This window comes from Misgurnus anguillicaudatus, chromosome 14, assembly GCF_027580225.2.
Source record: "Misgurnus anguillicaudatus chromosome 14, ASM2758022v2, whole genome shotgun sequence".
NCBI lineage: Eukaryota > Metazoa > Chordata > Actinopteri > Cypriniformes > Cobitidae > Misgurnus > Misgurnus anguillicaudatus.
Genome location: NC_073350.2, coordinates 29,804,073 through 29,826,247, shown reverse-complemented (window position 1 = coordinate 29,826,247; position 22,175 = coordinate 29,804,073). Strand labels below are relative to the sequence as shown.

General features: G+C 36.2%; 1 long non-coding RNA gene across 1 annotated transcript; it reads right to left on the bottom strand.

Moving 5' to 3' along the window:
• Positions 1–617: 617 nt before the first annotated feature.
• Positions 618–7,018, bottom strand: LOC129427921 (uncharacterized). Its single transcript, XR_012373261.1, has 5 exons — positions 5,816–7,018; positions 5,642–5,725; positions 1,688–1,744; positions 981–1,028; positions 618–707 (listed from the first exon to the last, which is right to left on the bottom strand). It is a non-coding gene; the product is annotated as an uncharacterized lncRNA (long non-coding RNA).
• Between the last annotated feature and the right edge of the window lie 15,157 nt (positions 7,019–22,175).

The window sequence follows — 22,175 nt, the reverse complement described above, 5'->3', positions numbered from 1 at the left end:
AAGAAAGCGGAACTTATTGCTAAACTGGCGCACAGCGAGCTTATTGCTGTATTTGTAAACAATGACTTCATATCCACACTTCGTATTTGTTTAGTTCACGTCTGTTGCTGACAGTCGCGCAGTTGCTCATGACCAAACAACATTGTAAAGATGACTTCAAACTAAACTGCAACCTGCGTCTTGAACAGCAGCATTGTTTAAACACAGGCTTCACGTGGACAATTGGCAAATAGATGGTAAGGTGTTTAAAACAACTTTGGTGAAAAATGTGGATTGTGTTAACTTCAGGTGTGCTTGACTTTAAGCAGCGTGTGTCTGGAAACATCATCTGTAAATGCGCCATCTGTATCAAAACATTATGATTGGCCCAAAGCTGTTGCGTTCTGACCTCGCCCGGTCTAAATGCCGTTAATCCTTATTCTTCGTTCACACATAGCATTTACCAGTAAATCACATTTTAGTGTTTGTGTTCCTTGAGAATCGAACCCATGACCTTTATACTAATGCAGTCCTCTACCAGTTGAGTTACAGAAGCACCTTCTGCCATGTGGCCACAATTATGCATCATTATTGTCATTGTTGGGTTTCATTTTATAAATAATGTTGAACATACAGTAAGCATCAAGCTCAGTGCAATACAATATTGATGTTTCTCTTGAATCAAAAAGAATAAAAATTATCACCAGCTGTACTGATTGTCGTGTTTCCTAAAACAATAATTATAAATATAGCTGCAAGCAGCGATGGCGGGCCCTCGCACGTTATTTTTCCGCTACACGGTGCGTCCGAGAAAACGATGCACGGTGGGCAAGGGCCTCAAGTGGGTAAATATCAGTGGGCTATTTAATGTTGTTACTGACCCATTTGGGGACTGTAGGTAAAAGAAACCCCACATTTTAGACAAACGGGGGGAAAAAACAGTAATTATTTTAAAGTAAATATCAGAATATTATGTTATATCACATTTATAGGCTACTTACTTTGTGTATCTGTTGCAGCTGTGGTTTTAGGGAAACTTTGTGTTAAATCTGCAGAGAGAGTTTTGTGTTACACAATGCCCAAGCATCACAAAACATAACAATAAAGCAATTAGCCACAAAAGCTTGTGTTGTATTGCAAATATAGTCACGTCACTACAAAAGCAAGCTCCTGATTGGTTAACGCGGCACATTTTTCCGCCAAAGTTAAAAAAAATTTAACTGCCGTGTTTGCCACGGAAACGCTCAATTCGCGCCATTCGTGCAAACTAGATGCGCGAATGAGGCGGAATCGCATCTCCCGTCCGTGCTAAACGCCTCATTCGCGCCGCGAGACCTCCAGACCCATCTTCACATTGACTTAACATTGAAATCACTCGCGCTTGACGCCTCTACCGCAGCTGGTGTAAATGGCGCTTAATGATTATGTTTGATGAGTGTTGCTTTTTCAAATGCATGTTAGAAATGACTCAAACTAACAGTGATTTCAGATTGATAAGGACTTACTGATCAAAAGCCGTAGTACACGAAATAGCTGTGAATAATATCAGCTGTGAGATTCAGAATCGGCCACACATTATTAGTGTATATCAGCATTTATCGGTGCACCCCTATTTTAAACTTATTGAACATCTATAACAGTACTTGTTGTTGTAAAGGAGTTATAAATATCACAATATTATGTTGTATCACATTTTTGGGCTACTTACATTGTGTTACAGTTACATCTGTTGCAGTTGTGGTTGTAGCCGAATTTTGTGTTGAATCTGCAGAGAGTATTTTACAATGTTACACAATTCCCAAGCATCACAAAACATAACAATAAAGCAATTAGCCACAAGAGATTGTGCTGTATTGTAAGTTTAGTCTAGTTTGAATGCTAAAAGCATGATGAGTCAACAAAGATGTTGCGTCTCCAAATTTCACTCTTGTATTTCCGTTCAAACTGTGTATTTTTCCAACCCATTCTCATGAAGTGTGGATGTAATTTGGTGTGAATGTCTTGCACGACTTTTCACACTACGTGCTATTTATACGCAAATCATGAGAATTGGCAGATTTTTCGGTTATGCATATTGTCCATTTGCATTTTTTGTGTGAATGTCACATACCTTTTAAATCTGTCCTAGTATTATCTACAACAGGGGTCTTCAACGTTTTTTGGGTCGGGGACCCCTTAGATGAAAGAGATGAAAGAGGCATGGCAGCAACTAGCTGCCAGTAACTTACTGTAGATTTTACATTTATGTTATTTACTGGCAACAGTTTGTTCAAAGTTAAATGAACATGAAACATTTTAAGCCTTTATCTTCTACAGTAAGTTACTGGCAACACGCTGCATAATTACAGCAAATTTTTTTACAGTGTTCATATCAGACTCAGGAGAACAACATGCAACGCATGTCTTTGGGGCAACTTTTTGAGAGGCGGATTTCAACCTGACTATGAATCTTGTACAAAGCGTTTTATGATGCATTTTCTGTCGCTACTGCTGCTTCCTGAGTGGACATTAATAATCTTCAGATATTTTATTTTGGTCCGCTTGCTAAACTGAACGCGCGCCTATGCGGCCACGCACAAGCACAGCTTAAAGGGGACATGTGACGTTTTGTACATATATTTTACGTTTTAAGCAAAAAATAGCATGTGGTTAAACATCATTTGGCGGACCCCCGGTTGAAGACCCATGATCTACAAGGTACTACAGATATGTATCTTTGAAATACTAATATAAACTCTAGGTGCAAAGTTGTTCATTTTGAAAGAGTACTGAGGGGGCGGCCTTTCCGCGGAGGGCCGTCGCCCGGCTGTCGGCAAAAAAGTCTAATAACGCAATATGAACAGCCAACAGCAGGGGCACTAATACGATCACTTATATGCTGCTACGTGTAAAAAAAAAACGAGGAAGAAGAGTCCACAGATTCCCGGAATTCACGAGCCTGAATTCGCGAGACTGAGCATCCACAGCCTGGTCATGATGAGGGAAAGACAGAGTTAACTACACATCAGCAAGAGGTCCTGTAAGTGCCAGTAGTAAGTTAGCAGGACACGTGACATTCTAAATATAATATAAACAATATAAAAATAAATAAAACTTCGTGAAAATTAACATAATGCGCAACTACTGTTAGAGAGAGACGTGATGTGTGTGTCCGTGCGTGCGCGCGCAAGAGAGAGGTGGAAACATAAAAACAATACATACTCTGTCATTTTGTTCATATGGGACATCATTCAAACTGCAAAGTGTTTGCTTATATTTGTGTACAGTCGCAATAAAACAAAACATTATGCTTTTGTCAAACTAAACTCTTGTCAAACTGTAACCTACAAATGTCATCTAACCAAAATCACACACACACACCAAAGCAAAAAATATTTATCCAACCCCATTTAAAAACAGTCTGTGGGTGGACATCATCATATTGCATGGCAAAGACCTGGTGGTTGTTTGTGAAAGCATTACAGACAAAATTAATAGGGCCTAGCCATTTTCATTATTTCACAGCCTTATTATACATCAAAGTGTAATATGACAAAATATTAAATAACCTTGTCTGATAGTCTGACAGTATTGTGGCATAAGATCAGGACATCCTTGTGTCTGTTGTGCACGGCTAGGGGCGAATGGCTGGATGATGGGCCTATTTGGGAGAAAGTCCAAGGCTGTTTTTTAGCCCCAGTCCGTCCCTGCCTCCCACAGGCCAAAAACATGCAAGTTAGGCAAATTGGAGATGCCAAATTGTCCCTCCCTCAACCTGTGTTTGGATCAACTTGTCTGAATAAAAAAATAACTGGTTCTCGCCTTAAATATAGCCATAGATGCTGGAATGGTGTAAAGAAATAAAGGAAGAAGAAAGAGTACTGTCCCAGTGACAGCTGTCAATTATAAAATAATTTTAGTCAGCAAACAATGCTTATTAAAGGAACACGTCCACATTTTGGGAATTTAGCTTATTCACCGTATCCCCCAGAGTTAGATAAGTCCATACATACCTTTCTCATCTCTGTGCGTGCTGTAACTCTGTCTGACGCAGCCCCCGCTAGCTTAGCTTAGCACAAAGACTGAAAGTGAATGGCTCCAGCTAGCAAACTGTTCCCAATAAGTGTCAAAATAACGCGAACATTTTCCTATTTATGCATTGTGATTTGTATAGTCACACCATTTACAAATAACAAGGTCATGAGACACAGCTATCTTTTAACAGTTAACATACTGGGAACTATATTCTCAGAAGGCGAAGCACTGCTATTTGGGTGGAGTGATTTGCACAACTCTGACCGATCTCTCTGCTCCTCACCAGGAGGCTTCTCGGTTGCTGCTCTCTTCTGAGAATATAGTTCCCACTATGTATACTGTTAAAAACTGGCTGTCTCATATGACCTTGTTATTTGTGGATGGTGTGACTATACAAATCACAACACATGAATAGGAAAATGTTTGCGTTATTTTGTCACTTATTGGGAGCAGTTTGCTAGCTGGAGCCATTCACTTTCAGTCTTTGTGCTAAGCTAAGCTAGCGGGGGCTGCGTCAGACAGAGTTACAGCACGCACGGAGATGAGAAAGGTATGGGTGGACTTATCTAACTCTGTGGGATACGGTGAATAAGCTAAATTCCCAAAATGTGAACGTGTTCCTTTGAATGAGCAGTTTGTTAAAGATGATCTGCTCGAACAGTAATATTTTACTGTAATGAACATCTTACTGTAAGTAGAGATTCTCATGCGCATCGCGTCAGTAAAGCCGATTCCATTACTACTTGTAAATCAAGAAATCGCCATTACCTGCTTTCAGATGGAGTGCCATTTACTACACAAAGCCGTAGTTCACTGACAAGCAATATCAAGTTCATTATCGGAGGTGATTCGTCCACATTTATGAATAATATATTGCCCATCTTGTCTGTGAAATACAACTTTGTGTAGTAAATGCCGCTCAATCTGAAAGAAGGTGATGGCGATTTACTACTTTACTACGATTTACTACTAATCGAGGAAACCAGCTTTACTGATGAGATACGCATGAGAATTGCAGCCGATTTTTCGCCCCAGCACTTACTGTAAGCTGGTACTGTGGTAAAGAGAGATGGTTTGGATGATGCTTCTTGTGAATTTTCCTGTAAGTCTGTTGACCTGTCAGTTTTGAGCTGAACTGTATTATACACTGATGCTTGAGATACTGTTAACCTGGACGGATCAAATGTTTCTGAAAGTGATAAAGTACATTCAACCTTTAGAGCAAACAGTTTTGATTGCATGAAAGATATGATAGAATAAAAGAGAGAAGCAGTTCACAGTAAAACACAGAAAAAGAGAGAAAAAGTGACAGCATATCTGTATTACTTAGCAAAAAGTTTATTTCAGATTATTAATGCACATTCTATCTTTAAAAACATGGACGAATGACAACCAATCAGTAGTTCTTATACAGTAAAAAATTGTGAAAAGTATTAAGAGGTAGAATTTAGTAAGACAAAATTAAAAATGTTTCCTTAACCAAAGAGCAGAATTTCTCTAAAACTCATTGTTGAAGTTGTTACAGATTCTACTGTTATGAGTTAACATTCATTTTAATTTAATTGATTTTTACAGGGATTTTCAAAATGTAAACTTAAAGCTACTTCACAAGACATTGAACATAAATGAAAGAATCTGTTTTACTTACGCTGTGGATGAACCTGTAGAAACAGTGTAAAGATTGAGATGACGAGCAGCATCATGTCTGTGTTCATGAGTGACTATAACAGAACTGATACACAAACCACAACCACTTTAAATTTAACCATGAGGAAACAGGAAGAGTTTATAACACAATGTAAGGTGACTTTTTATAACAAACCATTCTGTTGTCTATCTCTTCACTTTCCACTGACAATAGTTGGCATCAGTTGCTAAAATGATAATTGTCTTGCAGACATCAGGACAGCACTGAAGTGTCAGAGGGAAAGCATGTTAAAGGTATAAACATGTTAAAGGTATAAACAGACAAACACTGTAAAACAATTGCTGCCTTAAATAATTAAGTAAAATCAAATTGGCTGTTCAAGGATTTTACAAGGGCCATGGCACAAGACTTTTTTAAGATGTAAAATAAATCTTTGGTGTCCCCAGAGCACATACGTGAAGTTTTAGCTCAAAATACCATATAAATAATTTATTAAAGCATGTTAAAATTGCCACTTTGTATAGGTGTAAGGAAAAATGTGCCGTTTTGGGTGTGTCCTTTAAAATGCAAATGAGCTGATGAAATTCAAACACTGATCACAATGAAGGTGGTTTGTTGCAATTAAACTCAGTTGTGCTTTTCTCTGCACTACATGGCAGTGCTGTGGTTGGATATTGCAGATTAAGGGGTGGTATTATTATAATTAGATCTTCTTATGACATCATAAAGAGAGCCAAATTTCAACGACCTATTTTTTCATGTGCTTGTAGAGAATGGTTTACCAAAACTAAGTTACTGGGTTGATCTTTTTCACATTTTCTAGGTTGATAGAAGCACTGGGGACACAATCATAGCACTTAAACATGGAAAAAGTCAGATTTTCATGCCATGGCCCCTTTAACTTACTCTTTTTTTTAATCCTGACTAGTGATGAGTTGCTGAAATTTATTGGGGTGGTTTCCCGGACAAAGATTAGCTTAAGCCAGGACTATGCCTTAGTTTAATTAGGAAATATAACTAGTTTGAAGAAACATGCCTTTCTAAAAACATTACTTGTGTGCATTTTGAGGCAAAACAAAGGGCCCAGATGTATTTTATGATATGTTAGTTCAAGTTGTTTTCAGTTTGGACAGCTATTACATTTATTGTAGTCTAGGTCTGGGAAACCGCCCATTAAAAAAATTAAAATTGCTTAACTTATTTTGATGAGTAAAGCCGTGCTGTCATTGCTTGATGACAAGGACACCAGGATGTCAAATACATTTGTGAAAATCCCTCTGTTAGTCAGCAAAGGGAACTTACCTGAATTTCTGTTTAGCAGCCTATGTACCAACATGATGGTAATGCACAAATTCACCGTGGCAGTTCTAGAATGTGTGTGTGTGGGGGGGGGGGGCGTACACGTGTGTGCGCATGCATTATGCCTATTGGCTTATATATTGCATACATATATTTAAAAATGGGAACAAGCCTCAAAAATTTGTTTCTTAAGGGGGGGGGGGGGGTACTATTTGATATATTCTGATTTATTAACACAGTTTAAGAGTTTCGAAACGTTTTTCGAACTGGGGTATGCGTTACAACTGATTGACCCCATATTTCTTTTATGGGCCTTTACCCCCAGAAAAGCACGCCTGCATGCAGTAGTGGAGTGGCCATCGGGAGAGTCGGGACATTTCCCGGTGGGCCAGTAGTGTTTTGAGGCTGCGAGGGTCGGTCTGATAATGGATAATAGTTATACATTGCAAGTTATATAGCAACCCCGTCTGGCAGCCTGATGTGCGGCCGCTTCCCGCTGGTCAAACTGTGCAGCCTCTTTGCTCAACACAGTAGGCTATATAAAAGTGCTCAACCTGTTCGGCAGGTACAACCATGTTTAGGATTATTGAACGGCCCCTCTCCAAATTGCATAGCCTGTCGGCCTTTGATGTGAAAAGCCGCGCATCGCCGAATGCCTGTTTATTTCAGTACATACGCGGTCGGATTGATCCATCAAGCGGAGACTATTTGATAGAAAGTGTGGATTAAGGATGTTTAAAATCTCTAGCCTGGTGGTCAGTACTTGAATGGATAAAATCAGCACATTTGCAAAGGTTTATCTCCATATGGCTATATATCATAAATAAAATTTAGAAGGGTAACTTTGCAGTATCACATTTTATATTTCCTACTATTAGATTTCTATTAGATTTCCATATTAATAGACGAGAGTATTCAACTGAAATATATAAATATCCTCACAACATTATTATTTCTCAAAACTTTGACAAAAATTATTTTCAAATGAATCTGTATTCTTACAGTTATTCAAAAATGCACACATTATTCTGGATATGATTTGAATATTAGACGAGATAATATAATGGCAATGAACGTCTCATATGCCATTAAATATCCACATATAAATTAACATTACAGCATAATAAAATGAATAAAAAGACAAGGAAGCAGGATTGGCATGTAAATTGTATTATTATTAGCGGGAAAAAAGCAATATTACTGAAATAAACTCTGAGGTAATGTGCCAAACACGTTAAAATAAATAAGCAATAACCGTGGAAAAAACATTATCTCTCAAAACTTTATATGACAAAAATTATATTTAAAGGAAATATTCTAACAGTTTTTCAAAGATGCACAAATTATTCCATATTACTCCGTTTATGAGCACATTCATCTCTGGTCTCGCTCTGTTATGTAATAGCTGATTGAGGTGCGCATCTCCGTCTTTCAAACAGGTATCATTTTGTATAGTTACTCATTTAGGAAAATTAGCCATGATTTAATGATTTTATTAATATTATGAAAATGTTTTTTTTTTTTTTTTTTGGGCAAATTGATTACGATTTGTATTACCATAGTTTTACTACAAATAGGCTACGAGACATTTTTTTACCACGGAGGACCGGTGGTATACAAAATTTCCAGGTAGATTTTTTGGTCCCACTCCGCCCCTGCCTGCATGTCAAGTGAGAGCGAGAACACACATTAGCATTGCTCTGTCGAGTACAAGTCATCACTGCACAGCACGCGATAACTTTGTTTTATCAAGAGGGTTTGACAAAAGAATGTGTTTTTGGATGTAAGGAGAGGAAAACCTTTTAGGTTTAGCTTTCCCTGTCTTAAGACAAGAGTGGATGCAGTTAGTTTTTTCCCGGACAGCAACGTAATTGCAAATGGGTTTATGTTTGTTTATGTTTGTGTGAACTCATTCAGTTCACTATGTGGCATAATTTTAAAGCTCTTGGTACAACAGTATATTGTATATCCTGCATATAATGCACTATATGTATATATGTATATGTAGTACATGGGTAGCACCTGTGTAGAACCATATTGTGCTATAGTGGTGCTATATCTCCCCCGTGTGGTTCTTCATAGGTGCTTTATATGTGCTATATAACAACAAACATTGGTTCACCCTATTATTACGAGCTTTTAGTGCTATGTAGCACTAATTTTTTTGAGTGTATGTTTGTAAACAATACTTACATTTACTTTAAGTAAGTACATGAGTCAATTTATTTCTTTAAATAAAGTTGTAGTCATTTTGGCACACATTACATTGGCAGACTGTAAATACCATCTATATATATAGTCCTTGAAAGTTTGTGAATCTGGGGGAAAAAATTCAAGGCCCTGGGAAGTGTTTTGAAAATATACATACATAGATACAGGTCATTAAAAGTGCTTGAATCTATTTTATGCAGATTTAAGTTTTCTGGAAAAAATCCATATTATTCCCTGTAAAGTGTAGGATAATATCATAAAAATTCTAGACTTGATTGTAGAGAATAAGATTATTTAGAGGTATTTATTAGAGGTCTAGGATGAAAACTATCACCCCTTAAGATTGTATTGCGGCCAGTTGGTTTTCAATACATTCTCTCTGTGATCTGCATGTGTTTTTACGTCAAATTTTAGTATCTTTATGGCTCGCTTGGAACCTCAACTGAGGTGGTACTAAAACAAGAAGATAGGTCATGTACACAGTGGAAAAGTGTACTATGCAGTGGAAAAATACCATAAGTAAAACTAGATTTACCGTAATTACTGAGAGACCTAGTTTGCTGTCTTTGGCAGAATCAAAATGAGTAAAATAATTTCAATAGAATATTAAAATGTCAAATAAGAAGTGAAAGGTAAAATTATAATTTTTTTCTGGGTTTAGGGGAGAACCGGGGCAAAAGTAACGTGGGACGAAAGTAACAAATCTATTTTCTCCGAGCCCTGGATACATTTGAATTCAAAGCTTAATTTATATGAAAATATAGATCAGTGCATTACACACTGTGGATTACATACAAAGTATACCTACTGTCTTTGGTATAAGAAAAATTTAGGCCTATTTTAATTCTAACAAAAAAATCAACTGTATAAATCATTGCTGTAATATTCAGAGTATATATGTCTTGAGTATTATCACACTAGTTTTGTATGCTACATCTGACCTACATCTGGAAACAATGCATCACAGAGCTCACACAGATATTATTGATAATGTTCATGGAAAGTTTTGAAATCTTTAATGTTATACTGCTATGAAAATCATAATGCTGATGGAACAAAACAAAAAATGAATGTGATGGAGAGACAATTATTAAGCATGACAAACAGTGAAAAGCAAAGCATTGTCTTATAATTACAGTATCAATGAAGCCAAAAATTGAACAGTATGGATATACACGCACCTAAAGGATTATAAGGAACACCTGTTCAATTCTCATTAATGCAATGGTGTAATGGTGTTGGGGATGTTTTCTTGAATCACTTAAGGCCCCTTAGTGCCAATTGGGCATCATTTAAATGCCACGGCCTACCTGAGCATTGTTTCTGACCATGTCCATCCTTTATAACCACCATGTACCCATCCTCTGATGGCTACTTCCAGCAGGATAATGCACCATGTCACAAAGCTCAAATCATTTCAAATTGGTTTCTTGAACATGACAATAAGTTCACTGTACTAAAATGGCCCCCACAGTCACCAGATCTCAACCCAATAGAGCATCTTTGGGATGTGGTGGAACCCTGGATGCCCTGGATGTGCATCCCACAAATCTCCATCAACTGCAAAATGTTATCCTATCAATATGGGCCAACATTTCTAAAGAATGCTTTCAGCACCTTGTTGAATCAATGCCATGTAGAATTAAGGCAGTTCTGAAGGCGAAAGGGGGTCAAACACAGTATTAGTATGGTGTTCCTAATAATCCTTTAGGTGAGTGTAGTAGTCTCTAATAAAGATGATATTTCTTCTCTCCTGTGTATGATTTTAATATCAGATCTTCGGTGATCTGAGACTGCCAGGTTGATGTGCTGTAGATCACCATTGTATAAACATCATCAAATCCTGTAAGATACAGAGATAAAGCTTAAATAACTTGAAACAGTGAAAATTGTTCATAGTGTTTGGATTTGAAAGCTGTATTTATGAACATGTACAAGCTTCATGCTAAACAGTTTATGATCGGGTAACTGAAGCCAAACAGCATGACAGTGATTGAACAAACTGTCAAAGATGCCAACGTTCAATTAAAGATGATCATTTTGGTTTTATAATGCAGTTCTCGTTTAAGGCAGATATAATCCAGAATGTTTTTGTTAAAAATAGTTTAGTTGGCGAAAATGTGCATTTTGAAGAGATTTTACCAAGGCTGCTGGATCAAAATTGTGTTGCATTCTGTGTGACTAATACATGTACCTTTCTCTTTACATTCTTCAGTATGAACATTACAATCATTTGTACTAAACCTTTACATTGAGATGCAGCCCATAATAATCTGTGTAGAAGATAATGATATACCCGGGGCCTCATTTCTAAAAGTATGCGTAGAATCCCTACTAAAATTTAACGTACGCTAGAAACCTGATAATTGCGTACGCAAAGTAGCAAACCAATATTAAGATTTATAAAACTCTGCGCACGCACGTTCATGTTCACTGTAAAATGTGATTATTTTATAATTTTAAGACTTGAGCTTCCAAAGTTATCGGAAGTCATTCATTTACAATTGAAGCTGGCTTCTCTCAGCTGCAAGGAGCGTAAAATCCATTGGCGTCGTGTCGCATTCAGTTTAGGTTGTTTCTGGGTTTAATAATCATGATGTCATTCCTGTAAGTGCTGAAAACTGTTTAGATGCATTTTTAAGTTTGAGTTTAAATGACTGCTAAAATAAAATTAATGTCAAGTATTTATCTTACATGAGAATATATGAAGAGTTTGGTTCCAAAACGCGATAAACGCCATTTTTGAAAAAAATGAGTTACTGCCAAAATCAGTATTAAAACAAGGCCAGTAGTTAAAAGTAAATAATTAATTTTACGCAAAATCCAATACCCGCCGTGATATTCTGTCATCTTTTCTCCCTTTTTTCCCAAAATGCGTTAAACGCCACTCCTCCTTTTTTACAGAACGCAATAAATCCATTTCTGATATTACAGCGGACCATTCACGCAATGTAAACAAACATGGCGGCGCGCTGAGTACACGAGTCCTAGTTTTCCTCATCTACTTTGTACTTCGTGATCAACAAACAAAACAAAATAATACTTTAATAGCATTGCCAAACCTGTGATGGTTTTCTGTGACGGGAAAGAAACGTAAGCCATCAACAGCTAATAATTTCCGCGAGAGGCACTCGGTTGCTTGTTCTCCAGACAGCATCAAGCTTCTCATGCTAAAACATTGTGTTCTTAATATAACAAAGTAAGTGTTTTGGTTAATGCCATTAATGTTTATTTTTTAATCATTGTATACCACTAGTCAACTAAATAAATATAAAATGGTAAAGATGAATGCACATTTATACATTGATCTAACAGATTTATAGCATTTTGAAATAAAAAACTGTCATGGATTTATTGCATTTTGTGGAAAAAATGAAAATCAAGTTATGGATTTGAATTTTTTATGTTTTTATAACCTAAAGATGCTATGTGAAAGTTTGTAACAGAAAATAGTGGTTTTCATCTCATCACATACTTGGTATTGAAAACACGTTTTTACCGAAATTTGTCAAAATGGATTTATTGCATTTTGGAACCAAACTTTTCATAATACTAAGTTTCAGGTTATATGTAATGATTTTAATGTGATCATGTAAGTGATGCAGTGTTTCCCACAGGATTTTGAGAGACTGTGGTGGTGATGACGTCACCCGCTCATTAGCATATATGTGACGTCATCATGTCGTGTTTGCGTTTGATCTAGTGTTGGCACCTGAAATATGTTTCACTTCTACTCTTTGATCTGTATCTGTATTTGATCTGTATTATATATCAAATTATATTTTAATCCGAATTAGGCTGTTTTAAATAGTGAAATAAAAATGTAAATGGGAATAATGAAAATTCTATTTGTGGGGCCAGTGTTGATTCTTTGGTGGGCCACCATAAATAAATCAATGTATGGGAAACACTTTGATGTTTTATTACCTGTGGGTTGAGATGTGTCTGGTTCATAAGTGATGAAAGAGTATATTTCTTCAGATCCAGAAGAACACTACATAAAAGAGTAAATAATTAAGATCATTTCACTTTCCTCCTTATGGGATATGAAAAGTGTTTTATGATAAATTACTTTGTGATTTTAAAAATCATAAACACACAGATGGTGCTCACCGAATCTCCTGCAGTCCTTTCACTTGCAATATTATGAAACAGTATTGTTATTGTTAATTTTAGTATTGTACTATATTCTTTATTCAGTCATATCTAAATACTTATAGTATATTATTATAAAATAAGCTGATACATAAAGAAAATACTTACAGTTTTGATCTTTTTTTGCCTAGAAAACAAAGAACACAAGTTTTACTATATCACTAAATTTCACCCCTTTTCCTCGAGTTTCTGTCTTTGTTTCAGTGCATTAATATGTGTTGTGTTAGAAATCAGATAATAAAACTGTTGAAGAAAGTCAAGACAGAATCTGAATGTGTTTGTTTGTACATTAAACTTACTGACAAAACAGCACCAAACACCCATGAGTCCGCTCAGGAAAACACCTCCACTGGTGACTACTATCATCAGCCGAATTACTTTGTGTTAAAAAGAGATCAGATTAATCAGATTAAATCAATGACTGATCAGCAACTTAGAAGTGTTTTGAAAAGGAGTTTGGAGTGTTAATGCTCACGTGCTCCATGAACAGCAGTTTTAGGAGTTGAAGTATTAAAAACTAAAAAAATGTAAATGAAGAGTATAAATGAATAAACACTTTTACAGTCGTTAACAACAGTGACTGCTTTAACAAGAATCTTTAGTACAAAACTTGTCAAATGTATTAAACTCACCTTCTGTGATGCTCCATAAAACATTGAGAGGGTTTAAGGTTGTAGCGGTTTCTATAACGTAGTCCCAGTCTATCAAGAAAACACAAAATATACAGCATATTGCATTGAAATCAATTTGGTCATTTTTATTTGGTTGCTTTTAATTACATTTAAGGTGACCCTGACTTAGGTTTACATTGATGCATTTGTCATTCTTTATCATTTACTGTTTTCTAAATAAAATGACACATAATGTAAAGAACATTCTGTGAAAATATTTTAGCCTGGATTTCACAGACAGGGTCACGTATTAGTATTTGTGTTCCCTGAGAATCGAACCCGTGACCTTTGCACTAATGCAGTCCTCTACCAGTTTCGCTCCAGAAACACCTTCTACCATGTGGCCACAATTATGCATCATTATTGCCATTGTTGGGTTTCATTTTATATATAATGTTGAACATACAGTAAGGATCAGGCTCAGTGCAATACAATCTTGATGTTTCTCATGAATCAAAAAGAATAAAAATTCTTACCAGCTATACTGTCCGTTGTGTTTCCTAAATATGAACTGGATTCTGCAGTCAGAGATGCTGAAATATTTTAAACTTATTGAACATCTAAAATTGTTGTAAAAGAGTTGTAAATATCACAATATTATGTTGTATCACATTTATAGGCTACTTACTTCGTGTATCCGTTGCATTTGTGGTTGTAGAAGAATTTTGTGTTGAATCTGCAGAGAGTATTTAATGTTACACAATGCCCAAGCATCACAAAACACAACAATGAAGCAATTAGCCACAAGAGCTTGTGCTGGATTGCACGTATAGTCACTTAATATGGCACATATTGGTTTCTCAATTTTTTTTGTTTTTTAAACCATTGTCACTTGGGTTTGTGGTTAGAATTAGGGATGGGCACGGATATTCGAATATTCGAATATTCGATCGGCAATAATAATTCGAATTTAAAAAATGCTATTCGAATGTTTGTTTGTTTTTAATGTGCCACCTTATTTAATGCTTTTTCACTTCATCTATACTCTTTTACAGACTTAAATGTAAGATATACATGAAAATTAATTCGTATATATTTCTGATTGTTTGGCAATGCAGATTGCAGACGAATTTAAGTTTTTTCTTTTATCTCCGGGTTTGGCCGCGCCGCGCCATATTTGGCAACTGCCTCAGTGAGAGCTCACGTGTTATTAAACGTGCTTCTCCGCCGCCCGCATCAACACATCATGAGAGATTTGTAAGCTTGTTGTTATAAAGTCTACTTTATTTTGTTAATAACGAGACAGACACGGAGAACGAAATGAAACGGAGAACATTATTATATGCGGTGCTCTTTCAAAAATGAACCGGATAACTGCACATGGCTGTTTAAAAGCAAAGCTCCGTCTTTGTGAAATCTTGTTAAATTAAGCTAAGGTTAGTAACTTTGCACAGTCAACAATAATCTATCGAGCCAGCTTACGTTATTTGTAAAATAATGTTAAATACAGATATTCAATCTTGTTCAATCCGTCTGTTGTTTTTATCGGATAACCATCATCACGTGCAACACGAGGAAGAGTTTTCTCCGCAGCACCGGCATTGTATCTAGTCAGAAGAACGGGCTTTCACCGAAGCAGGTAGGGTAAAGATGGTTTCTTTATTCACAAATACATGTCAAACTAAACTGAGAAGATATTTGTATGTTGACTGAGCAGTCGGTTATGTAGATGCGTTTTTTCGTTTGCTACGGGCTCTTATTTGGAGTCTGTTTAAGGGTTTAAATGATGATAGCCTACTTTGTCAAGTCCGAAACTTTAAACTTCGCAAGTCCTCAAACTTCGCTTAGATTTGGGGTTAATGTATAATATTTGGTATAATATAATGTATGTAAGATCCAACAGTAATGAATTCATACTAACGACCGACTTGAAACTAAGGGTTTGACTGACTCAGACTTCACTCCGCATGGGGTTTTAACCCCTTTTTTTCTGTAGGATATTTTTTAAGAAGAATTTAAAAAATATATATATATATAATTTACAATGTTTTCAACTTAAAAATACATACATACATATACATACATAATATAAGTTTAGCTTGTTGCGGATATTTCCTAATTATAAGCCTTCTGTGAAATTATGACAAAATGAAAAATACAAAAGACGCATGTCTTAATTAACATAATTTAAATAAACGAATATTCGAATATTCGTTCTTTATGAGCTTAAATATTCGAATAGTAAATTACTGGAAAATGCCCATCCCTAGTTAGAATGTTTTTTTATTCTCACCAGCTGTACTGTTTGTTGTGTTTCCTAAATACGAACTGGATTCTGCAGTCAGAGATGCTAGAATATTTTAAACTTATTGTCTATAATTGTTGTAACGGAGTTGTAAATATCACAATATTATGTTGTATCTCATTTATAGGCTACTTACTTTGTGTAATTGTTGCAGTTGTGGTTGTAAAGGAATTTTTTGTTGAATCTGGCAGAGAGAATTTTGCAATGTTACACAATACCCAAGCATCACAAAACACAACAATAAAGCAATTATCCACAAGAGCTTGTGCTGGATTGCAAGTAAGGTTTAGTCTGAATGCTAAAAGCATGGTGTGTCAACAACGAATCACATTTCACTGTTGTATTTCTGTTCAAACTGTGTATATTCGCAACCCATTCTCATGAAGTGTGTATGGAATTTGGCGTATGTGTTGCACGACTTTTCACACTGCGTGCTATTTATACGCAAATCATGAGAATGGGCTAATTTTTCGGTTATGCATATTGTATTGTCTCTTTGCATTTTTTGTGTGAAAGTCACTTGCACCATTTAAACCTTTTAAAAGGGTCCTAATATGGACTATAAGGTACTACAGATATGTATCTTTGAAATACTAATATAAACTCTTTAGGTCCAAAAAGTACCACCTCAGTGACAGCTGTCAATTATAAAATAATTTTAGTAAACAAACAATGTTTTTTAAAAGAGCACAGTTTGTTAAAGATGATCTGCTCAATCAGTAAGATTTTACTGTAATGAACATCTTACTGTATAGAGCCTGGGGATGAATCGGCTATGATTCTCATGCTCATCTCGTCTGTAAAGCCGATTCCATGATTACTTGTAAATCAAGAAATCGCCATTACCTGCTTTCAGATGGAGCGGCATTTACTACACAAAGCCGTAGTTCACTGACAAGCAATATCGAGTTCATTATCAGAGGCCATTCATCCACATTTATGAGTATTGGGCGATATTGCCCATCTTGTCTGTGAAATATGACTTTGAGTAGTAGGTTATGGCGATTTCTTGATTTACTACTAATCAAGGAACTAGCTTTACTGATGAGATACGCATGAGAATTGCAGGCAATTTATCAACCTTTAGATCAAACAGTTAATCACTTGATGAATAGCATGAATATATATTTTTGTAGTTGTTTTATACTGCTGTTCTGATTATACAAGGGCTTCCACAATGCATAAATCTTTTTGATATCAAAATTTTTTTGTTTTACTTGTTGATTTTTTAACTTGTTAATTTGACTTGTTTTGAATGAAAGTTTGTTACAGTCAAATGAAATGGCGGCCACCCAGGCAACATTTTGTTATTTCAAAACCAATTAGGCTATATATTATTTTATGCGCTTTTGTTCTGTGTACGCTGTGGGAGAAGTAATAGAGAGCACCATTATCCCCCTTTGTTAAAAAGGTATCCCCCTTCTGGCTCGCCTGATTTCACTCTTTCTTCTGCATTCACGCTCTGTCCCTCAGCTCTATTCTTCAAAAGTAACAAACAAAGGTACAGATGACTAGCCTGGGTGCCAGCCGATCTTAGCCCCGCCCACAAGATTTTGAAAACGGGAATATCGGTCTGGGGTTTCTGCGTTGAGGAGCTACTATGCTTGGACAAATGCTGGTCGAACCAATCAAATTGTCAGGGCGGGCTTTATACGATGATGGCCAGATAATCAACAGTAGCGTAATGAACCACGTCACCAAAGTGCGCGTGTGTTGAATGGCTGCCACTGTAGAGTTGAGATTTGTGGATTCTGACATTGAGTCTGTTCTAAGAGATATCGACAGAGCATTGATTTTAAAAGAGGAACAGAGAAACGCAAGCAGGGCATTTGTTGATGTTTTTGCCGTCCTTCCTATTCGGCAAAAGTTGGTCGCAACTGAAATGGCTAACGTTATCACGTCGATGCAACTCAGCGTGCACGACGAGATGGATATAATTAGCTGTCGTTGCCAGCTTCTTTTCGGAAGCCCGGAATCGTGGTTGCTGAAATCGTGGAGGGACATGCTAGGCTCCAATATTTTCAAGCCAACGTAACGTTAATGGGTATCGTCGAGTTCACCTAACATACAAATGGTAAGAGATAGTCTTACTCTATGAATTAGTAAATACTTCATGTTGTATAAATGAAATGTTGTAAACATAGTAGGTGTTGATGTACATTCGCTAACTCAGTATAATCACAATCTTAGTGTCATTGTAGCGAAATAACTAGCAGTTCGGTCAGGCTGCAAAGACGTAATTTCAACATACGTCACACACTCCATTGCTCTGATTGGTCGTAGGTCTATCCAATTGAGTGCAGATTATAGCTCAATGGAGCGGTATCAGACTCAAATTCTGACTAGAATTGAGTATGACAACATCAGGCTAACAGATGACTGAAACCATGACCTAAACCTCACGTGGCAGTTGTGCTGCATGTTATTATAGCTGCATATGAAACATGCCTGCGCAGACTGCATCTATTTCGGATTCGCTGTGTTTGCAAATAGAGTGCTCGACTGAATGAAATGAAACCGTCTGAGCAAACAATACAGTAAATAGCAGTGGTAGCCGATGACCTTTTTCAAGGGCGCATGAGAACATGTATTTAGCCTGTTATGTGTGTGGTTCTTCATTTTAAAATGTGTCCGGCACATCATGTAAACCACTTTTTTACTGTTATACAACTGCTAGATAATGTTAAGATGCAACTTTTGATTTTAATAAAAATATTGACTATTAACATTAACTAGGCTTGAAGAAAAACTAAAATATTTCCTTTATAGTGTGATAGACCTATTTCTGTTATAGCCTCAGACAGATGCTGAGGAGAATAAATCTGCAATGACCACGTAGTCATGTTAAAAATATGAAAGTGAAAAGTTTCTGTCTTGTTATATTTGTCTTATAATAAAATAAAAATTAAAAAAGTTTAAGGTCTTAATGCTGTGGCAGATTTTCCGTCGTGTACCAAAAATGGTATTGAATACCAGGAATTTTTCCAGGTATAGTACCAAAGTTAGAAATTCTAGTACCATGACAACACTAATTCAAATTATGTTGTTAACCTTTTTAAAATACAATCAACACAGCAGGTACAATTAGTGTACTTTTTAGGCATTTTTTTGTATTTTTCGGGAATGCTGAGGGGCAAACGTTAAAATAACCACACGTGCAGAGTGTCAGAGAAAACTAAAGCAAACACATTATAGCTTGAATGTTATATGACATTTTCTGTGTTGCTGTGTCCATTATATTACTACTTTATAAAAGGACATTTAGAGATCATTTAGTGATCATTATTTAAAAACATGGACATATCAATCTTATAAAGTAGAACACCATAAAGGTGAAAAATATTAAAAGGTGGAATTGTTAAGATAAAGCAAGAAATGTTTCCCTAACCAGAGAGCAAAATTGATCTAATACTCATTGTTAAATCTATGTTACATATTCTTCTGATACGAGTGAACAAACTCGATTAAATTCACAATGATTTGTACAGGGCTTTTCACAATGCATATAATTCAAAGCTGCTTCACAAACATTGAACAGAAATGAAAGAATTCAGGAATCTGTTTTACTTACGCTGTGGATGAATCTGTAGAAACAGTGTAAAGATTGAGAGGACGAGCAGCATCATGTCTGTGTTCATGAATGACTATAACAGAACTGATACACAAACTACAGACCACTTCAAATTAACATGAGGAAACAGGAAGCAATTAATAGAAGAGTTTATAACACAATGTAAGTTTTTTAATAACATTGCTAGGGTCACAAACCATTCTGTTCTCAGAATAGCCTTCCTTCACCTCTGTCTCATGACAGTTTTTGGCAGCATCCCTCCTCCACCCCATCACCTCACTCTCAGCTAGTTCAATATCCCAGTTAAAGAGGGGGGAGTACTCTGGGTTCGTAAAATATGTTTTGTCTCATTCCCTATGGATTTAAAGCAAACTCGTGAATTGGCAGTACAACTCATTTCAGCTTACTCTTCAAAAGCCTGACTTAGTGAAAAGTTGCTGATAAGCAAAATAACTTAATTAAAGGAACAGTATGTAGGATTGTGGTCAAAACTGGTACTGCAATCACAAAACTTGTGGCTAAAACTGGTACTGCAATCAAACAACTGGTGGCCAATACACAAAATGACAACATAAACATCAGTTGAGGGCTGCAACTCCACTTTTTAAATGACAATATCCTGTCTGGACCACTGTTGTCAGTGTTATAAGTATTTTAAATTAAAATTATTTCTTAATGTCTAGTGACATATCAGGGCCATTTTATGATTAAATTATATACATTTCTTACATACTGTTCCTTTAACTGCCAAAATAACCAATGCTAAAATAACTTATTTTGTTAGGCCAAGACATATGCTGTCATCATGTCATCTGTGAAAATTTTTACTGAATTTCTGTCTCGCAGCCTAATGCCAAGTTCAGACGGCATGATTTTAGCTCTGATTTTGACTCATCGACAGGTTTTGAGAAGTCCCGGACTAATGCCCGAAATCACAGGCAAATCGATGCGCGTGCACGTGATTGACAATCAAACAGTGTGAATTATTAAGGACGTGATCTGAGAGAATCGCAGGCGTGTGAAATGGGTTTTGACTGAAAATAACATCATCGATGACCTACAGCCAATGAGAGAGCAACATACAGAACAGCTGGAACCATTTCCTCCTTCATAATCTTTATTTCTTCTTCTTTCTGCTGCAAATGAGCGCACATGCAATTTGTATGGTAAGCTTCTTGCGAGCTACCTTTCTTTTCTTTTTTTTTGAGAAAAACATCACAAGCACAGTACAAGTGTATTATATAATGAAATGAAGGGGAAAAAACAAGAATTAAGCACGCATAATAAATACTCATATACAAATGAACATATAAGCAGTAACATATGCAGAAGCGAAAAAAAAGGGTTTTATCCAGAGTTTGTCTCCTTGAAATAATCTAAAAAAGGGCCATTTTTAATAATAATCCCAGTCTCACATGAGAACTCCGGTCTTGCACACGTGACCTCACGTTGTCACTTCTCGCATGCGTTCGGTTGAGACGTAGGGACAAAGTAATCGCCGATTCTTCTTACGGTAAAGTCATGCAGTATGAAAACCCCTGTCGCCAATCCATCATGCAGTCTGAAACAGCAGCAACTGAACGCTACCGCAGAAAGTGAAAACATCTGTGACCCGACTAGTTTGAGAATCATGTAGTCTGAACGCGGCATAAGATTACTCAATTTGTCTGAACTCATTTACTTTAAGTATGTCATAGCATAATTTTTATAAAGCTCTTGGTACAACAGTATATGTGTATATCCAACACATAATGCACTCATTTAAGTTGTATTTGAATTGAGATAATTTATTTATAACATGAATTAGTACAAAGATTGCGGAATTTACTGTACAATGTGGAATGTCACGGAATTTGGCGAAATTTGCATTCAGTCATTTTTAAAACCCATTATAACTCATTAATCGACAAATTAAAGGATAGAAATGCATGGAAACATTTTCCTTTTGTGTAATGCTGGACTTAAAGAAAGGTATTTGTATGTCCGTTTCTCATAATGCATTGCAAACAATGACAAGAGCAAAAGCAAGTTTCATTAAAGCCCAGAACACAGCAGACAGAAAAGATGCAGTATATCGCCTTGTGCGTGCACAGATCCGCACCACTTATTTATACTTATAGGAGATTCACAAATTTAGAAAAGATGAAGAAAAGTATATTAAAACAGTGTAGTCTAAAAGCTGTTTTGGATATAAAGTGACATTAGCCTGCTGCTTTCTGTGTCAGAAATGTTCATGTTCATCATGCAAAAATACATCAGCCTATATGTAATTTTAAATAAAACTTAAATAAATTGTTGTTAAATTGTATTCTTTTAATTTTTTTTAGTTCATAAGATAATAATTGAAATTTAATGTAACCATTAAACCCAGAATCCAGAAAA